At 44.8% G+C, this 21,183-nt stretch overlaps 1 pseudogene; it reads left to right on the forward strand.

Annotated features, from left to right (window-relative positions):
• The first annotated feature begins 5,071 nt into the window (after positions 1-5,071).
• On the forward strand, positions 5,072-19,819 carry LOC126947725 (40S ribosomal protein S2-like; annotated as a pseudogene).
• The last annotated feature ends 1,364 nt before the right edge of the window (positions 19,820-21,183 follow it).

Genomic DNA, 21,183 nt, shown 5'->3' on the forward strand with positions numbered 1-21,183 from the left:
GGGTAGCAGACTGCCTTAACAAACTCAATCTGAGGCCATAACTTTTCAGTCACTTTCAGTTACTAGAACAGTTTTACTGGGTTCTTTAGGATTCAATCCTATTTACTCATATTTTGTATTCTTATGTTTGATTCAAAGCTCTTCCTACCCAGCCCCTGTTATTCCCTGCCTCCTCCCCTCACCATCTCTAATCCAGTTCCAGCATCTGTTCCCACTCACCTCCTCCCTCTTCCACTGTTCTGGCACTGGGGTGTGAGGAGACAGACAGGAGGTAGCAGACTTCTGGTGTAACAGCTCACAGTGAGACAGTCCTCTCCTAATTGTACCCTATTGTCTGTGGGCTCCTTACAGGTGCAGGGGAGATCCCCATAAACTCTACTGATGGGGGCCCTCCCTGACCAGCTTACTATGCACTGCCAATCCCAACTGAAATTTGCCTCATCATTGACTGACATCCACTGTCATAGTCTCACAAACCCAGTGCCCTGATGCCCCTCACTGTATGAGGTCTCTAATCTCATCCAATCTCTGTGGAGAAGAAAGTCCTTGCCCCTTTTGTCTGGCCAAACCACCACCCTTTTCTCTCCATGCTCTTCCTTTGCTATGTCATAATAAGGCCAGGTAGTTACATGAAGAAACACAATGTCAGTCTACTTTTCCTTGGGAAAAAGTGCAATCCTTTGTTTCTCCCAGGGAAATGGGATAGGAGGTAACAGCCTTTTTTCCTCTTCTAGGGAGAAGAGGTCAGAGCACGGCTGGTTTTTAAAACCAGGAGCCCCTCAACCAGTCCTGTGGGAAGGTGGCACCATGACTCTTAGTCTCTTTAAAATGTAAAGACTTTGTGCCTTTTTTTTTCAAGCAGTAAACTTTAGGTGTCAATTCCTGGTTGGGGGCAGGGGGAATGATCTACTCTGCACTTCACTCTGTCCTTCACACTATTTCCTGGAATTGAGGCTAGCACAAGAGAGGTTCTAAAAAGAGTGCTTCCTTGTGGTTAAACAGGGAAACTTCCTTAAAGCAACAGTCTGAAGTTGAACCTTAAAGATTAGAAAGAATTAGAATTTCTGAAGAAAAAAATGTGATGTCAGCATGGGTAAGGGGAAAAGGAATCATCAAGACTTTGTTCAGGAGATAGCACAGTGTTCAGTGCATAGTAGGCATTCAACAAATAAAATGAATTAAACTGCTTCACCTGCAACTAGAAGTTCTTTCTTAAACAAAAAAAGCAGGGACTGTGTAGCTGGACAGACTGAATTCAGACCACCACCCTCACATTAATTTGGTATCTTCTCTAAGTCATCTGATCTCTCTGAGACTTTCTTTCCCCAGGTTTTTAAAAAAGGATAATAAAACCATTTAGATAATCGTTATGAGCACTAACAAGGTGCATAGCACATTGTAGCTGATAAAATGCCATGTGTCCACCAAAAAGGTTTATTTTCCTCCAAGGCACATAGTTGCCTTAAGGAACCAAGAATCTGAATTCTGGTCTGTAGAATGTGGGCAGAAGTGAGGCACGCCACCTCCAGCCTTGGCCCCTAAACCTCCTATCCAATCTTCCATACTTTTCTCTTGCCCTTATCAATGAGGCTGAAAGTGAAAGAAGCCAGGAAGGTAAAGTTAGAAAAGACCTGTTCCCCAGAGCCACTTCGTCTACCACTGACTATGGTGGTTGAGATATAAGCTTTTGTTGTTTAATCCACTGGGATTTGAAGGTTGTGTGCTCCAGCAGCAAGCACTGTACTTCAACTAATACACACATATAAAGTACTGGGTAAATACTAGCCATTATTGCTAATCCTATCTTTACATCACTCTTTAGTTCACAAGTACTTTTTATTTCTTCACATAATTGATTCCCACAGTGCCCTCGTAAATGAATATGGAGAACAGAGAATACTGCCCCATTTTATAAATGAGGAATCTGAGATCAAAACACACAAGTGAATGGAGGTGCCCTAATTACATACAAGCAAGGAAGTCACATGACCAAGACAAAAACCATTATACTTGACTGAAGGCCCCTCTTATTCTGCCTGAATCTGAACAGTTGTTCGCTGGGTCACATTACCAGCTCTAGCCCCGCTGGGATCTTTCCAGTCCACAGAGCAACAGTGCCAGGTAGAAACCCAAACTTCTTAGGGTCAGTGGCAAGACACAAGAAGTTAGTAATTCCCAACAAGCCTCGAGTACGAGCAGATAGGCTGGATATCAGATACTAAAGTCGGGTGAGGTAACATCATCATTGATTCAGAAGACCACATGCCACCATGGAAAGAATGAGGGGATGTGGATTCTAGTTGTAGTTCTGCCATCATCTTGCTGAGCATCCTTGGCAAAATCGCTGTGCCTCTCTGGACTTCAATTCTGAATCAAAGTCTATAGTGCAACATCAGGACTGACGGGTCAGACTTTCCCAGGAGGCCTGGGGCCCTCTTAGTTGCAGAGTGATTAGAGTATCCCACCTCCAGGGGACCTCAGGGTTTCCCCTCAGAGGCCAGCTGAGAGTGGGCCAGCTCCAGCCCCCACCTTCACCCCACTCAGCTCCTCATGCTCCAAAATCCCAGGCAATAGGCATCTGTCACCAAAACAAGTGGCCCGCCATTCCAGCAGGGAGCAAAAGCTGGGAACAAATGGTGTTTTGTCTAAACAATTGTTTCGAACAGCAATTCATTTTCCAGGATGGCTTTTTTTTTTTTTTTTAATTATGTTGGTTCCCTAATTAGGTTGAGACACAAAAATAATTTCCAATGTACAGATAACAAATGCCTCCATCTGAGGGAATCAGCCAAGCTCAAACTGCCAACCCTGGCGAATCACCACCTGCCAGGGTTGAAGGAGCTTCACAACCAGAGACCACAATATGAGATCCTAAGAGGAGATGGTAAAAGGTCACAGACCAGAGACAATGCACTCTTGACTCTGAGTGTAATGTCTGGCCAGTAACTGTTACTAATATAAATATTATCATTATTGTCATTACTATTGTTATTATTTTAGAACCAGACAGAGCTAGGCTTGAATCCTGAGCCTCCATTTACTAGCTATATGCCCCTTTTTAAGTGTCAATTTTTTCATCTGCAAAATGGGTGAATAATTTTCATCATCTCAGGATGATCAAATGAAAAAAAAATGTAAATTGTCGGGCCCTTAGTAAGCAACTTATCATTCTTAATTAACGTTTTAAAATAGGCAGAAAAAGACCCAGTGGAAAAAAATAGCACTGTGGTTAAGAGCGCAGATCTAGAGCTGGATTGTAGGGGTTTGAACCCAGTTTACCATTTATTAGCTGTGTGGCCTTAGGCAAGCTATTTACCCTCTAGCACCTCAGTTTCTTCACCTTCCAAATGTGGATAACAATGATGATTATGATAGTGATGATGGTGGTGATAATTTGTATGTCATAGGGTTGTATGAGAATAGATGCATACAGTAAGTATTATAAAAGTGCTAGCAGTTATTAATTCCAATTTTGCCTCATTCCGCTAGGTCTTGAACTCAAGTTTCCAGCTATGAGTCCTGAGCTCCTCCTGGCCTCTGAGAACAGCTGCCTAGGCCATGGGGCAGAGTGAGGAGAGAGGGGTCCCCCCCACTTTCCACCAACCCTGCCTGAGTTCTGTGCCAGACCTAGCTCTGCCACCTCTTGATTGTGCGACATGAGTAAGTCCCAAGGCCTCTCTCTCAGTATCCTCGCCTCTTCTCTAAAGGAGGTACAATAATTTTTGTCCTCCCACCTTCCAGGCCACAATGAGAACTTGGTGTGAAAATTCCTTGAACGCTGAGCAGGAGTGAGGTAAAATTGGAATTAATGATCACTAACACTTTTATAATACTTACTGTATTACAGTATATACAACCCTATGACATATGAATTATCACCACCACCATCCCTAGCATAATCATCATTATCATCCACATTTGGAAGATGGAGAAACCGAGGTGCTAGAGGGTAAAAAGTGCTAGTGGCTGAAAGTGGACCTAGGAGCTACATGAACCAAGAAGATGAGTGAGAACAGATAACACTGCATGGCTAGCTACGAAGGTGCGCAGGAAAAGCAAAGGGCGATAACTTTAACTGAATTGATTTCACCTACAGGGCCATTAACTTAATGCTTCCCACTTGGTTAGGAGCAAAGCCAAGCCTGGCTGCAGCTACTTGCAGCCTATTGTCTCTGCTGCACAGATTAGAGAGAACAGAGCAGTCGCCACAGAAGAGGAGGCCAGTCAGGGTCGGGACGAGGGTGAGACGAGCAAGGTGCCTAGGGAGCAAAATTTAAGGAGGCCCCCACCCTCCAGATTGTGCAAGTGCCTCCTTGGTACCTCACTTACCTTACCCTAGCCCTGACCCTGAGATGAAAATAGGCCCCAGCCTTGGGATCAGGACCCCTGGTTCTGCTACTTGCCAGACAATTAGGGAAGTGGATTTACCTCTTCCCAAAAATAGGGGTGTGCATCCCTACATTCAAGAGTGATGTGAGGACCAGGTGAGAGGTGCTGAGCTCATACAGTAATGGCAGCCTTTAGTGACCACCTGCTCTGCAGACAAGGAGACATGCTCTCCACCTGCTCTCAACAGCAAGGTGGGCTGCCCTCACCAACCTCCCCTTTACTCCCACTCCATAGCCCAATCTGCGTGTTCACTCCTAGTCTAGGCCCCACACCCCTGCACAGGCTGCTCTTACCTTCTCTCCAGGCCACAGGACCCTCCCCTCCTCATCTCTGGCTATCCCAGTCTTCTACCTTTCCTTCTCTAACCACCAAGCTCCTCCTTACACCCCTGCCCCATTAGCTCCACAGGACACACGTGAGCTGCTCTCGCCCCAGAACCATTTTCTGAGTGCTGGCCTCCGATCTCCAGCAAGAAAGGTATTATGGACTTAGTTGTGTCCCCCTAGAATTCATATGTCGAAGCTCTAATCCCCAATGTGACTTTATTTGGAAATAGGACCTTTAAGGGGCCAATTAAGGTTAAATGAGGTCATAAGTGTAGGGCCCTAATCCAATAGGACTAGTATCCTTCTAAGAAGAGGTAGAGATGCCAGGAGTGTGCACCCACAGAGAAAAATGCCCTATGGAGACACAACCAAAAGGTGCCATCTACAAACCAGGAAGAGAGGCCCTACCAGAAACCAACCCTGATGGCATCTCCATTTTGGACTTGCAGCCTCCTGAACTGTGAGAAAATTAAGTTCTGTGGTTTAAGCCTGTGGTATTCTGTTATGGCAGCCGGAGCAGACTGATAAAAAGGGCCTGTGTCACATTTCACATGTGATCTTGGATGGTCACTTCCTTTCTCCAAGACTCTTTCTATAGCTGAGAAAAGGAGTTAGCATGGCTGGGTGGTTTTCCACCAGCAAAGTCACAGAAGCTTGAAAGAGCTGAACTGCATTGCCAGAGAAGGTGTGTTCTGAAGAAGCTATGCGTGATGAGGGCAAGGGGCAGAGCCAGGTTGTGGTTCTGAGGAGGCCAGAAAGGAGCCATTGGAGAGTTCTGAAGAAGAGAGTGATATGGTTTGTGCTGTAGAAGGGCCACTCTAGCTGCTATGTGGGATCTGGATTGGAAAGACAGGGAGGAAGGTGACATGGAAAGCCAAACATGGGGTCCTGCAGGAGGAGGGACAGTGTGAATGACATCAGGAGACAGAACGGATGGGATGTGCTTGTCTGGATGGGGGACAGGGAGGTTAGGGATGCTGTGTCCCATTCTCTACTCAGGCAGTGGCTGGGTGGGCTGGACCAGGGTAGATAGGGCCCTATGGATGTAGAGGTACTTTCTTCACTGCAGTGGGTTGCGGGGCAGGGTGGGGGGGCTGTTGTCTACCCTAGCAGCAACAAAATGCGAGATACATGACAAATGCTTGAAAAATATTGGCTCAATAAATAAATATGAAGAAATGAAATGTTAAGGTTACCACCTTGGTCACACTCTTGGTCTAAAATGGAATCTCAGCTCCCGATAATGAAGCTGGCAATCCCTTTAATTACCTCTTTGACCTCTCAACCAACCATACCCCAGCAGGACCAGAACCAGAACTCAGATGCTCCTACTTAGGGACATTTGCTACGGGACTGATGCTTTCCCACTCAATACCTCATTTAATTCCTGAAATGACAGGCTGAGGGAGAGATCAGCCCCATTTTAGAGTTAAGGAAACTGGGGCTCAGAGAGGCTCAGCAGCTGGTTCCAGGCCACCTTCCTTCACTCAATCCCATGGTTTCTTGTTTCCTTGAAGGCTATGAACTCCTCACCTTTGATAGAGAACGAGAACAAATTCCTGGAAGTCCTCTGTTGCACCATTTGGCTGGAAAATATTTCTTTAAAAAGATATCCTGTCATCTTCTCCTTTTTTCTTCATATTTCAGAGTCTTGGGCTATAGCTCTTAATCTGCTGGAAAATATAGCCTAGCCCTGTATCCTGTCACTCTGATCTGAGGCACAGCTCTCAACCACAAATTATTTCCACTTCTCATTAAGAATATTCATTCATCACATTCTATCCGGGGCCCAGTTATTCCTCCCTGAAACATAATTAGAATAAAATTAAAAATTCAGAGTGTCAGAATATTCCCTGGCCTGACCCCTTATTGTCACATGGGGAAACTGAGGCCAAGAGAGGAAAAGGGGCCAGCCCAGAGTCACATAGCCACTCCATGGACTTGAACCCCCATATCCTGACTCCCCCTCCAGCTGTCCTCCCACAGTCCTTGCATACTGTAAATGAAATAAAAAACTACATGCAGGTCACTCTTGCCAGTTTGTTGTTTTGTTTGAGATGGATTCTGTGTGGTTTTATTACTGAGTTCTGAGCTGCCCACTGGGCCTTCCCTTCACTCACTGGCTTCTGAAAGAGAAATAACCATGCAGCAGAAACACATGCTAACACGGTGGTGTAAAGACCCCATGGAATGAGAAAAGGTGGGCAGAAAGAGATTTGGAGCAGTTGAAAAAAAGGTGGGAGCCAAAGATCAAAAAAGCAAATGAACTGCTATTTTGAATATCTACTCATCTCAGACACTGCATTAGACAAGATGCATTCATGTTCTTGTTTAATCCCCTATCAGGAGATTATTAAGACCTCCATCTTAAAGATGAGCAGATTGAGGCTCAGGGAGATTAAAGTAACTTGTCCAAAGTAACTTGCCAGTGGGGTGGAAGGATTCACAGTCTGTTTAACCCCCAGTCCAGCACTCAGTCTGTTACACCCGGCTCTCTCTCATGTACAGATTATGTGCCCTTGGGTAGGTCTTTTCCCTCAGCGGCCCCATCTGGAAAATGAAACAAGTATAGCTTCATCACTGGAGAAAACCAAGAAAAAATAGAACAATAAGAGACACTATTAGAAAGAGACAAAGGGAGCACTGAGCCTCTCTGCCAACCAAAATCATTAACAGAAAACTCTGCTGATCAGAACAGAGATGGGTTTGTGCACATATCCACTACCATCCCCACCCTACCCGCCAGGTGCCCACTTTAATCTGACTCAACCTGTCCCACGTTGCTCCTTGCCTCTTTGGAATGTCCCCCCACCAAGGGTAGGGCCTCTGATGGGTTTCCTCTTCCCTGCACTTGGCTCCCAGACTTTTGAGGCCCTCCCTCAGTGCCAGCCCAGCAACAGGCTCACAACCTCCCTTCCTGCCAGGGAGGCCAGGACAGGGAAAGGAAAGGAGCAGGGAAGCCTGGGTCCCTTCCAAAATGCCCTGTGAGCAGAGCCAAGTCATGACCATACTAGGTACTGCAATCTCACAGTCACTGAAGCATGTGTGAGGCCCTAGGCAGGGACAGAGAAAGACAAAACTGCAAACAAGAGCATTAACCTAGTTGAGCCTCAGTTGCCTTATCTGTAAAATGGGCACAGTCTTCCTCATTTAATCCACACACAACCTATGGGGTAAGTGTAATTGTTAACCCTATGAAAGTTCAGCCCAATTCATAGGAAGTTCTCAATAAACTGGAACTATTATATTACACAAAAGCACAGTCCCTGCCCTCAAAGAGCTCCCATCTTAGTGAGGAGGGTGTGTACCCAAGTAACAATGTTTGCTACCATTAGGTGAACAACTGCTCTTTTCCGGCACTCAATCTGTGGTATTTCTAACCTTCACAGAATCCTACAAGTCCTAGCATCTTCCATTTGGCCCTGAGGAAACTTAGGCCCCTAAAAACTTGCTTTGGGTCACTCAACTAGGATTCCAAATATTAATACGCCCTCTCAGCTCACTCTGTTACAGACCAGAAATCAAGAATCTCTGGAGTTGACGTCCAGGCAAAAGTCTGCATTATTCCTCATTAGCTCCTTTGGAGGCCTAGTTTGGGACATTAGAAGAAATCAAGCCTGGAGGAAGTCCCAGCCAGCCAGCTGGGGGCTGGCCCAGAACTGGAGAGGCCTCTGAGGCAAGTGGGTAGCCAAGCCAGAGAGTGCCCACTTCATGGAGTTTTTAGAAGGAGCCACTGGGAAGGGCCAAGCTTCCCCACTACAGAACCTTTAGGAGGGTCTGCCAAGACCGACAAAAAGGCTGGGGCCACACCCAGGTGGCAGAGAATTAGGCCTCATGGTGACTATGAAGATGGAGAGGAAGGGATGCCCTGTCAACAAGCATCCACAGGACTATCAACTTCAACCCTTTGGGGGATACAAGGAAAATGCCTGAACCCCTGCCCTCCTGGAGCCTTCACTCCCGTCTGTGGGAGGGGCCCTAAACACAGGAGAAGGGAATAAATTATTCTTCATAACAACCCCATGCTGCAAAAGTTGTCATCAATCCCAATTTTCAGATGAGGAAACAAGGCTCTGAGAGGGGAAGCAATTTGCTCCAAGTCACACAGATAATGAAGCTAAGCCCCTCTAGTTTTTGCCCCTCTGAGTCACATCACTCATCCCCTCCTCATCCAGTTTCTCTTGTTCTTACAAGAGGAGAGGAAGGAACATATGGACCTTCACCATGGTGTTCCTATGGGCCGGTTGCATGAGATGCACTTCTAAAGATTTTTAAACATATTGATCCCCAGATCCTGCCCACGAAGATTCTGATTCAGATGGTTTGGACAGATCCTACAAATCTGTACTTTTAAATAAGTGCTGAAATCAATTCCAACTTTCAGCGGTGGCTAAAAGCAAGAGGACTCCCTTGAAATATTCTTTGTTTCCTACCTCTAGCCCAAGGCCCAGTGAGTAGCGTGAAAAGGTCATTTCACATAGTGTGAGTTGAGATTGAGACTTCATATCTTCCATGCACAGATTTTCTCTATAGTCTATAAGAATTCAGATTTATTTATTCTCTGGCTTACTAATTCTAGGAGACTAAGTTATATGATTCTGCAATTTTGTTTATTGGTCTGGCTAAGCAGGGGATGGTGTGGACTCTGCAGGTTCCTGCTAAAGAATAAAGAGGAGACAGGCAGAACAGGTCTGGGGGCGTTGAAGAAAGGCCTTGCCCACTATGTATCATTTGGCCAGCCTATAGCTCAGAGGCTAGCAGAGTGTAAGTGGTCAATGAGTACTTCTTAAATGAATAATGTATTTATCAGGGTTACAAGTTTCGGAAAAGCAGCTGAAACGTGGCTGGATTTCAAGGGGAAGGAGGCCAGGCACAGTGGCTCACACCTGTAATCCCAGCGCTTTGGGAGGCCAAGGCAGGAGGATCACTTGAGCCTAGGAGTTCAAGACCAGCCTGGGCAACATAGTGAGACCCTATCTCTACAAAAAAAAGTAAATTAAAAATAAATTTAAAAGGAGAAGAATACTGAAGTATCTCCTATGACTGAGGTGCAGCTGGGCCTTGGAAATGTCAGAAGCAGGGCCTCAAATGCCCCAGGCCTCTCTTCACTCATCTTGACCTCTTTCTGCATATCAGCATTATTTCATCCAAGGCAGAAGTGACATTCCCCCATATGGCACGAAATGAAACCACCTACACCTTCCAAGCCTCATATCCAACAACTCCCACCATAGAAAGACTTAGGACTTTCTTCCCTTCATTCCAGTTTTCAAAATCCCAGGGAAGCCCCCTGATCAACCCAGCTGAGTTAGGGGCGCACCTCTAGCCAGGTGGATGGCATTAGTTAGTGCAGACACTGTTCCTAGAGAAGAAGGAGGAATTGTTATGAGTCAGGCAGTTACTCCTATTGGTGACTATTACCAAAAAAAAAAATAATAATAGTATTTCTATTGTATAGCATGGCACAGTCAATCTTGAATTTTCATATTCTCGTTTTTGATCCTCAAAACAACCATGATTGGGGCAGTAAGAAAGAGATAGTCTTCCTTGTTTGACAGGTGAAAACACTGAGGCTCAAGAAGATTACATGGTGCCTAAGGGCACACAGCTAAATTCCAGCGGGACTAGACCCCAGGTCTTCTGACTCCTACCCACGTATTTGATGAGCAAATGAATAAATGAACAACAATGGTAACAGTTACCATTCGATGCCGGGCCCTTTAGATAAATTATTACACTTAACTCCTACAACTACCCCATAGGTATAGTTTATAGGTGAGGAATTTGAAACTCAGAGTTGTTATGTGGCTCATTCACATTTAATTCAGAAGGGGCAAAGCTAGGATTGGATGTATGATGTCTCTCATGTGAAAATCTGAGCCCTTTCTTTTGCTACATTCTGCTGAAAGGCCATAATACCAGCGACATGTGGTTTGGGAAATGCCAGAAGGGCTCTCAGCTCAAAATCTTCTCTCTCCCATTGGCCAGCTAAAAATGTATGGCATTCCTTCCAATTAATTTTATAATTTCCTGAGCTCATATCTGCTCTTATTCAAATGCATATGTATACCAGGGCAAGGGCTAACCACTCTAAGCCAGGTGTGGTCCCTGAACCAACAGCAGCAGCAGCAGCAGCTGGGAACTTGTTAGAAATGCACATTGTGGCCGGGCACAGTGGCTCAAACCTGTAATCCCGGCACTTTGGGAGGCTGAGGTGGGTGGATCACTCGAGGTCAGAAGTTCATGACCAGCCTGGTCAACATGATGAAACCCCATCGCTACTAAAAATACAAAAATTAGCCAAGCGTGGTGGCGCATGCCTGTAATCCCAGCTACTTGGGAGGCTGAGGCACAAGAATCACTTGAACTTGGAGGCAGAGGTTGCAGTGAGCCAAGATTGCATCACTGCACTCCAACCTGGGTGACAGAGTAAGACTCTGTCTCAAAAGAAAGGAAAAAAAAAAAAAAAAGAAGTGCACATTCTATCACATTCTGTGGCTATGATGCAAAAGTCAAAAAATAACCGATGCTGGCGAGATTGTGGAGTAAAGAAACACTTACACACTGCTGATGGGAATGTAAATTAGTTCATCCATTGTGGAAAATAGTCTAGAGACTTCTCAAAGAACTTAAAATAGAACTACCCTTCAACCCAGCAATTTCATTATTGGGTATATACCCAAAGGAATAGAATCATTCTACCGTAAAGACACATGCATGCATATGTTCATTGCACCACTATTCACAATATCAAAGATAAGGAATCAACCTAGATGCCCATCAACAGGATAAACAAAATGTAGTACATACATATCATGGAATACTATGTAGCTATTTTTTGAAAAATGAGATCATGGCCTTTGCAGCAACATGGATGGAGCTGGAGGCCATTACCCTAAGTGAATTAATGCAAGAACGGAAAACCAAGTACCACGTGTTCTCACTTATAAGTGGGAGCTAAACATTGAGTACACATGGACACAAAGAAGGAAACAACAGGCACTGGGACCTACTTGAGAGTGAAGGGTAGGAGGAGGGTAAGGATTGAAAAACTATCTATTGGGTATTATGCTGATTACCTGGGTGACAAAATTATCGGCACACCAAACCCTGACAACGCGCAATTTACCCATGTAACAGATCTGTACATATACGCCTTGAAATTAAAATAAAAGGGAAAGAGAAAAAAAGAAATGCACATTCTAGGGCTCCACCCAAGGTCTACTGTTGTAAGCTGAATTATGTCCTCCCCCACAAATTCACACGTTCAAGTTCTAACCCCAAGTACCTCAGACTGTAACTGTATTTAGAGATAGGTTCTTTAAAAAAATAAAGTAAAATGAGGTCATTGAGGTGGATCCTAATCCAATATGACTGGTGTCCCTATGAGAAGAGGAGACTGGGACATAGACACACACAGAGGGAAAGACCATGTGAAGACACAGGGAGAAGACAGCCATCTACAAGCCAAGGAGAGAGGCCTCAGGAGAAATCAGTCCTTTTGACAGCTCAATCTCAGACTTCTAGTCTTCAGAAATGTAAGGAAATATATTTCTGTGGTTTAAGCCACCCAGTCTGTGGCACTTTGTTACAGAAGCTCTGGGGAACTAATACACTTAACTGAATTAGAAATTCTGGAGCCTAGCAGTTTGCGTTGAAACAAACCCTCTGGGTCGTTCTGATGCACACTAGAGTGAGAACCACCACTCTAAGCCATTATCAGTCATTTCCACCTCTTTGTTGCTGGGAAGTGTAAATGTAAGCCTGGGCCTGGCTTCGGCTATTGTTCTAGCTTGGTGGGGACAGTCCACCTAGGAGAATGAAGTCACATGCAAAGAGAAGCAAAGATTAAATATATATACAGAGAGACAGAGAAGTGAGATGAGAGTGTTCAAGGCCATCGAAAGCCACTCTAGGATGACCCTGGCCAGCTTACTCCAAAATTTTGATACAAAGTCATCTTTGTCAGTTTTATGTCCATAAATAGAGTGTAAGCTCTCAATAGATAAGGCCTGGGATTTTTTTCCTTTTGTATGCTCCACAACCCTGAGCACTAGATTCATGGAATAACAGTTGTCTTCTAAGTAGCCCAGTGAACTCTCTGAGAGTCACCCTCCTTTCCATCTCTATGGCCACAGCTGAGTGCTGGCCTCATCAACTCTTGCCTACATCCTTGTAACAGCCCTTAACTGGTTATCCAACCTCTCTTCCTCACCCTCCCACATCTACCTTGTAGCTGGAGTAAGCCAGTTAATCCTCTGGCACTTCCTGACCACATCACTTTCCTGATGAACACCCTTCAGTGGCCCCCCAGTGCCCTTAGAGTCAAGCTCAAACTCATTGTTCAGAATCGGAGTCCTCACATTTAGACTGCTGCTTCTCTGGGCTGGTGCATCTCTTAGTCCCAGAACCTGGGGCAGGAGACTGGCTAGCTAGTCACCAAATCCATTTCACTTTCCTTCTGGGAACACATTTCACTTTCCTTCTGGGAACACATCTAAACTCTAGTCTGTAGACTGCCTTGCAGATGTCCATGTGTTAAGTTCTAGCCAGTGAAATGTAAGAGGAAATTATGAACATCACTTCTAAGCTTGGCCCACAAAAACTTCTTGCATCATCCTGTATGTTCTCTTTCCCCATTTGCGGGCTGGATGTCAGTGCCCAGTGTGACCTTGGAAGCCACATGGACAATGGCAGAGCCTCTGTTAGCCCGTGTTACTGAATAATGGTGAGGTGCAGAGTACTCTCCCTCCTCTACTGCCACTGATTGAACTTTATGCAAGCAAGAAATTAACATCTATTACACTAAGCTATTGACCTTTTGGAGTTTTAGCTATTACAGCAGCTGATGTTAAGTAGAAACCAAGGTCTTGGTTATTCCTGACTCCTTCAGGGAGACTTCAAAAGAGCTTTGCTCTGTCTCTCTGTTCCCTCTGCTTTATCCTCCTATCCAATGTCAACCACCCTTTAAGTCCAGCTCCAATCTCTCCTCCTTCATGGTCACCCCACACTACAGGCTAAAATAGACCCCTCCTCTCTCTGCCCTGTGATATAGTTAGCATTTACTGAGTGTTGACCATGTGCTAGGCTCTGTAGTGAGCCACCACAATCATTACCTCTTCTAATCCTGGCTACTAGATGAAGTAGATGCTTCTATTCTCCCCAGTTTAGAGATGAAACGCAGAGGATTAGGTCATTTGCCCAAGTTCACATAGCTAGTAAGTGGCCAAGTTAGGATTTCACCTCAGGAAGACTGGTTCCAGAGGCCCCACCCTTAATTGTGACATGACACTGCCTCTACATGCCACCACTAATGTTCTCATACCCTCCAAGAATTTCTCCTATGGTGGGATTTTTCAATGCAAATTAAATACAATATGATTCTTTAATTAAAGAGCACAATTTATACTGAGCAGATCACAGTTAGTTATAACACCGTGGAGGGGAGGAATCTGCTGCAGGGGAACTAGAAAGGAGATGGTAGGCGCTGAAGAAGGCATGTCCTGATGTCTTTAGGATGCCTCCTTAGAGGAATTCGATACTTTGTTACTCCAGCAGAGGATGGTCAAGGTGATTGGAGGTCTGAGCTAGTGATAGTGCTGGGTGACAGGAGAAAAAAGGCTGTTCCTCTTGGACAAAATCATGAGGAAGTCTAAAACTGGATTTGCTCCGTGATGTTCATCTTTTACAGCCATACACTTATAGCTGTAAAAGCACCTTTATTATTGACATTCCTGAAGGAAAAATAACATTTTTATGGCGAGTCTGACACTCTCAAACCCCTAACCTCATTTTCCCCACTGAAGCAATTGTCTCTATAATTCGATTTTTTGTAATACAAGATTTTTTAAGAATGCAAACTCCACATCCTAAGAGAGCATAGCACACAACTGGTGTCCTTCAGGATGTCCGTCTCTCCCTGATTGAGTTCCCCAAGGGTGAACCTAGCTCAGCTCCATAGCTGGGGCCTTGGAAACCCGCACAGAGACCAGTCCAGAGCCTGGCATGGAGCAGGTGCCCAAGGGCTGATTGCTAGGTGCTCCCTCTGCCACCACCCATCATCCCTCCTGAGAACCCGCCCTTTATTTCTCTTCTCTGTCATGTCCTTTGGTAAATGTAACATCTCCAGCTGATTTAACCTCCCCTGATCTCTCTCTTGCAAACAGCCTGACTCATTGCATACCAGCATTGCCCAGAGCCCTTATTCATGTGAAATCAACACACACCATCTTATGCTGCCACCACTACCATTACAAACCTCTTAGCAGCCCAGAGAGAACTGAGTTCAAATCCCACCTCTCCTTGCCACCAAGGAGCCTAGGTGGCAAGCCCTGGATCACACAGGTCCCACAGATGCTACCAGCTCCTTCTGCTTTCATACACAATTAATTTAGCAGACCCCAGAGGCTCCCTCAAGGCAGGAAATAGTACCCTGAGGGGAGGGCAGGTGACTCTCATGGTGGCCAAGGGTTTGAATAGGCCAGCTAAGTCTACAAACTTAGACTCTGTGAACTAGACCTGCTCTTTGCCTCAATTTCTCTCTAAAAGCCTGAGACCACATTAGCCATGGGATGGTAACACTTTTGCTCTGGTGACACCACTGACAGTCCTGCACCAAGAGCTGGAAGCACTGGGCATTATCTTCTATTCATATAGTCAGCAGCTGTGTGACTTTGACTTCCCCTCTCTGAGCCTCCATTTCCTCACCTGTCTTTCTCCAGGGATGCTAACACCTGCCTTGCACAGTTATGCAAGAATCTCAAGACCTATTGGGCATGAAGTACCTAACACAAGACCTGGCCCACACAGGTGTGCTCAGTAAGTGGAAACTATTTGAAGATGATGATGATGGTGGTGAAGAAGATGATGATGATGGTGGTGGTGATGATGATGATGATGATGAAAATCTCTTCTCAGCAGAGTGAGACCAAGGCCTCAGCGAGATTTGAGGCCCACCTGAATAAGCACTGAGCATGTTTATCCTGATGGGTCAGGGGACACTATTAGAAACCAGGGTGAACCCAGGTGCTACTGAAGGTTATTATGCCCAAACCTGCCCTGCCTTCACCTTCTTCAAGTCCTTGAGTGAAGAAAGTAACCAGGACAATAATTAGAAAACAGAAGGTTAAGTGACACTGATTTTTAACCGAGGCTTTGGCCCCAAACTCAGTGCTGAAAATTGAGCTGGTCTATGGGGAAGGCTCCTTACCTGGATGAAGTGAACCCCTGTGGTCAGAAACTAAGCAGGCCCCCAACTGATTAGTTCAGTCCATGACCAAATGGAAGTCCCAAACATTGGCAACACAGCCCCTCTGCACCTGGATAAACAGAGAAGGAGACCAAGGGTGAAGGAGAGAGGCTGACCAGTGTCTTAAGAAGAGCAGGGATGGAGCCCAGACTGCAGCGGGGGAGAAAGAAAGGCCACAGCCATGGGCTGACCTTGGTCACCTCTGAAGTCTCCAGAAGCACCTGGCCCAGAAAAGATCCCTCAGAACACCTCTCCTCTGAAGGACAATAGAGGGGCCCCCAGATTCCCCCAGGGCCTCTGGATGGGCCCAGTCCTCTGCAGCTGGCATGGGAGCTGCAGCACATGCTGCAGGCCCTGAGCCCTCCCACTTCATTTCTTGCTGTCCTTGTGTCTCTGCTCCAGCCAGGCCAGCCCCTTGCTGGCTAGGGCAGGCAGTGAGAGCTGGCTCTAAGGATGCACACAGACACTGTGCCTTGGGATCCAACCCAAATCCTTCAGTCTTGTGTTTCAGGCCCAGGTCTCTCCTCCCTACAGCACCAGGTACAGTGCGCCTCCATTCCACTCAATCCACATCCCCTTCTTCCCATGCTCATTCCAAGCTCTGTTGCCTCCGAGAAGCCTGCCCTGCCTGCCCCAGTCCCCTCCCTCTTCTGAGCCCTCACCATTCTTGCTCTCTGGTCTCTCATTTGATAAATCAGCTGTAAAATCTTTGATCAGAGATCACCTTGTATTGCTCTATCTTTACACAGGGTCCTGATTCCCCAGCTCTCGAGAAAGCCCCTTGAGCTCTTAATCTGGCCAAGCCTCAGTTTCCTCATATGTAAAACAGAGACATTGATAAGTAGATTTTTAGCACCCACTCTATTCCAGGCCCAATGTTAGGGGTTGTGGGGAATACAAGAAGGAAAATGCACAGTCTCTGATCTCAAGGAGCTACTGGACACTCATAACAAGAACTCAAGGTGGTGTGCAGTAGAGGGACAAAGCAGGGACAAGCCTTGTGTGGTGAGGGTTTGGGGGAGGGAAAGATGCGGGCAGCTTCTTGAAAGAGGTAGTATTTGAGCTCTCATTAGAGATGACTGGTCTCCAACAGGTCCATGTGGGATAGAGAGGGGATTCAAGGTAGAAAGATATCATGAGCAAGAACATGGAGGGGGAAAATTTCGGGGCCTGTTTGGTAAAGTAGATATTTCCATTTGCCTGGAATATATGGTACCAGTAGGCTGTAGAGGAAATACCACCAAGTGATTTCAGCCTTTGGAGTAAAGCACCTTGAATGGAAGGATGATAAACTTGCTCCTATTCTGTTGAGGGAAAGTTTTTGAAGAAGACCAAGGATAACATGACCAAAATACCTTCATAGAAAGATTAATCTGGCAGGGCGAGAAGAATGGATTAAAATGGGAAGAAACTGGGGCACAAATAGGTCACAATGAAATGCCATTTCACATTCACTAGATGGACCAAAATTAGGATGTCTAATAACATCAAGTGTTAGGGGAGATATGGAGCAGTGGAAATTCTCAGACACTGAGGGTGGGAGTATTAATTACTATAGCCGTTTTGGAAAACGATTTGGCATTATCTTATATAACCAAACATTTGCATATGTTCTCTGCGACCCTATATCCCAGCAATTTCACCCCTAGACCAGTATTCTCCAGAGCAGCAATTCTCCAATTGTGGTCCAGGGACTTGAGACTTTTTCAGGGGATCCATGAGGTCAAAACTATTTTCATAATATATTTGAAAAGTATTATTTGACTTTTTACTCTTGTCTCACAGGTGTACAGTATTTTTCAGAAGATGCATGATGGATGATATTGCAACAGATTGACCATGGATGCAGATACAAGAATTCAGCTGTCTTCTGTTAAGCCAGACATTAAAGAAGTTTGCAAACATGTCAACAATGTCACTCTTCTCCATTTGTCTCAGAAAATACAGTTATTTTTCATTTAAAGTGTGTGATTTATGTTAACATATAATGAGTTTCTTATCATCATTTTAAAATGAATTAATAAATATGTTTTTCTCAGTTTTAATTTCTAATATAGTGAATATCTTTAGATATAACTCACATAAACAAAAGCTCTTTGGGATCCTGAGACTAAAATGTTCGATAACCACTGCCCCACACAAACTCCTGCACATTATTCTGAGGCTGTGAACAATGAGGCCTGTAACAGTACTGTCTTAGCTAAATATTTGTAGTGGCAAAAAGTGAACACAACTCAAATGTCCACAGACAGAAGAATGGACAAAATAAATTGTATATTTATTTTGGTATATTATACAGCATTGAATATTATAATATTATATTACACAGCACTGAAAATAAATGAACTACAGCTTTAAAAAAAATAGATAAATCTTAGAAAAATACACTGGTAAAAACAAGACAGGTCCAGAAGACAACAAACATTATATCATTTTTACAAAGTTCAGAAACAAACTAAGCTAAATATGTAACTTAAGAATACATACATATGTGATAAAGCTTTTTTTAAACAAGAAAATAATAAATAAGACAATTCACCCTGTTGGGTGCAGTCTGAGGATTAAGTTAAAGGAGGAGCACATACCTGGTGTTGATAATGTTCCAATTCTTAAATTGGGTTGTGACTGATAGGCAGCCATTTTACTATTATGCTTCATAATTACATAAATAATACATATACTCTTTTGTATCTACCAAATATGATCTTAAAAAGATAACCCTAGCACCCAGACTGTGGCCTCTAAATACCATTTCCCACTAAACAAACACAAAGGCTCCTTGGAGAGGCGGATTGCAGTTCTGGGACAGGAAATGTACAAAATGGTACATCTTGTCATTCTAGAAAGCAGGAAAGCTAGCAGAGACTACTAGGATAACAATCAAAAGGGCTTGGAAGCCAAGTTGAAGGGATTTCCATTAGCCAAAAACGGGATAATGTGAGTGTCAATAAGGATAAAAACTGAGCTTCTCCTCCGAGAAAACAAAAACTGGTGGATGACGCTGGTGCGTCATCCCCAGGAGGCCCTGGGGACCTGGGGATGGGGAAACGCAGTGGCTTCTATGGAGGTTTCGGCAGTGGCATCTGGGGGGACCGGAGTCACGGCCATGTACCGGGCCCGGGCTGAGGCCGCGGAGCTGGCGGATACAAGGCCAAGGATAAGGAGTGGATGCCCGTCACCAAGCTGGGCCGCTTGGTCAAGGACATGAAGATCAAGTCCCTGGAGGAGATCTATCTCTTCTCCCTGCCCATTAAGGAATCTGAGATCATTGACCTTTTCCTGGGGGCTTCTCTCAAGGACGAGGTTTTTACAGAAGCAGACCTGTGCTGGCCAGCGCACCAGGTTCAAGGCATTTGTTGCTATCGGGGACTACAATGGCCATGTCAGTCTGGGTGTTAAGTGCTCCCAGGAGGTGGCCACTGCCATCCGTGGGGCCATCAAACTGGCCAAGCTCTCCATTGTCCCCGTGCACAGAGGCTACTGGGGGAACAAGATCGGCAAGCCCCACACCGTCCCTTGCAAGGTGACAGGCCGCTGCAGCTCTGTGCTGGTGTGCCTCATCCCTGCACCCAGGGGCACTGGCATCATCTCGGCACCTGTGCCCAGGAAGCTGCTCATGATGGCGGGTATTGACGACTGCTACGCCTCAGCCCGGGGCTGCACTGCCACCCTGGGCAACTTCGCCAAGGCCACCTTTGACGCCATCTCTAAGAGCTACAGCTGCCTGATCCCCGACCTCTGGAAGGAGACTGTATTCACCAAGTCTCCCTGTCAGGAATTCACTGACCACCACATCAAGACCCATGCCAGAGTCTCCATGCAGCGGACCCAGGCTCCAGCTGTGGCTACAACATAGGGTTGTATAAGAAAAATAAAGTGAATTAAGACTGAAAAAAAAGGATAAAAACTGAAATGGATTGAAACATATCTCATGTATTTAAACCCATATGAACTCATTATGAGTTCATAATGATACAAAGTAATCTCACTGGTTACCTTTGAATAATGCTAGAGAACAAATTCATTATTTTAAAAGCAGAAAACAAATGGGGAGAATCAAGCATTTACCCTGCCTTTCTTGAATGAACAGTACCTCAGGGTAACCAAGTAGTTTATGAAAGGATGTTACCCTTTATAAAAGTCCAGCTAACAAACAAAAAATGATAAACTATTATGGCTAGGTGCAGTGGCTCACACCTGTAATCCCAGCACTTGGGGAGGCCAAGGTGGGCAGATCACTTAAGCCCAGGAGTTCAAGACCAGCCTGGGCAACATGGGGAAACCTCATCTCTACAAAAAATACAAAAAACTAGCTTGCCGTGGTGGTGCATGCCTGTAGTCCCAGCTACTCGGGAGATTGAGGTAGGAGGATCATGTGAGCTGGGAAGTCAAGGCTGAAGTGAGCCGTGATCATACCACTGCATTGGAGCAAGACTTTGTCCAAAAAAAAAAAAAAGAAAAGAAAAAGAAAAAGAAAGAAAGAAAGAGAGAGAGAAGAAAAAGAAAGAAGGAACAAAGGAAGGAAGGAAGGAAGGAAGGAAGGAAGGAAGGAAGGAAGGAAGGAAGGAAGGAAGGAAGGAAAAAAAAAGAAAGAAAGAGATATTACTCATATGCAAATTCTGAAGAAATAATGGATCTAGTCAATATTCATCAATGGCTGCTAATAACAAAAAGAGAGATGACAATGGCAGTTTGTGCTCCTTGGTAAAAGTTTACAGCACCACCTCCGAGGCATTCTTGCCAAAAATCAAATCAGAATCTGATGAGACCTCTAGATACAACTAGTGATATACAGGAAACTCAGGGAACAGATGAACACATTAAACACCACCATGGGACTCATTCAGCAAAATCCAAATGTGGAAAACGGATAAACAACCCAGTTTCTTCAACAAATACAGAGCTGAGGAAAAATAAGAAGAGGGATGAGCGTATACATTAAAAACGAATAAAGACACTATGAGCCAACTGCAACATATGAAATTATTGGGATCCTGAATCAAACAAATTGTAAAACAATAAAATAAAATTTTAAGTTAACCTAGGAAGTTTAAATACTATACATTTTATAATATTAGGGAATTTTTTGTTACATTTAGGTATGGTAATGACATTATAATTATATATTTTAATGCATCATTATATTGATAGATGCGATGATATGCTGCTTGGGTTTTGTTTCAAAACAACCTGGAGGCAGGATTAGGATGAGAATAGTGA

The sequence above is a fragment of the Macaca thibetana genome, chromosome 1 (assembly GCF_024542745.1).
Source record: "Macaca thibetana thibetana isolate TM-01 chromosome 1, ASM2454274v1, whole genome shotgun sequence".
Lineage (NCBI taxonomy): Eukaryota > Metazoa > Chordata > Mammalia > Primates > Cercopithecidae > Macaca > Macaca thibetana.